The sequence below is a fragment of the Geospiza fortis genome, unplaced genomic scaffold (assembly GCF_000277835.1).
Source record: "Geospiza fortis unplaced genomic scaffold, GeoFor_1.0 scaffold98, whole genome shotgun sequence".
Taxonomy (NCBI): Eukaryota; Metazoa; Chordata; class Aves; order Passeriformes; family Thraupidae; genus Geospiza; species Geospiza fortis.
The window spans coordinates 10,454,370-10,454,987 of NW_005054306.1; positions in this window are offsets into that span (position 1 = coordinate 10,454,370).

Consider the following 618-nt stretch of genomic DNA (forward strand, 5'->3'; position numbering starts at 1 on the left):
CCTCCGGGCTGCTGAGCGACCGCGGCTCCGTGTGCTGCCGAGAGCCCGGATAAGGCGGAGGTGCCCAAGCTGGTGCCGAACCCTCCCCGCCCCGTCTCGGCCACTCTCGGCCAGCGTCCGACATCAGGGGCGGGAGAAAAACGTTCCTAGGAAGGTGGCAAAGGGGATGGAGGGGGGAAGAGGCAGACAGGGGCAGTCACCACAGTTGAAAGATTAAATTTCTGCGGAGAATATACGGCTCCGAATGTATTTTGTCAGGAATCCGGAATTTGAAAACACAAACAAACGGGGTGGGGAAATCCCAAACAAAAGCAAAATAAAACCCGCCTGCTACAGATCCTCCGGTAAGCGAGACGCTAAACTTCCTCCCAAGTCGTTCCCAGCAGGGATTATCGCTGTGCTTGGCTCCCGGCCCTGCAAGCGCCCGCTAGCCCTCGGCGCGCCCCTGGAACCCAGCGGGACGGGGCGGCCGGGGACGCGCGCCCGGCCGGGAGGGATTTATACATTGCCCGGGACTTACACAACTCTCCAACGCACTCCCCTGTGCCCGATAACACAACTCGCGGCACCGCAAGAAAGGAGACCGGGGCTGCTGCCACCGCCCGGGGCTCCGGAGGA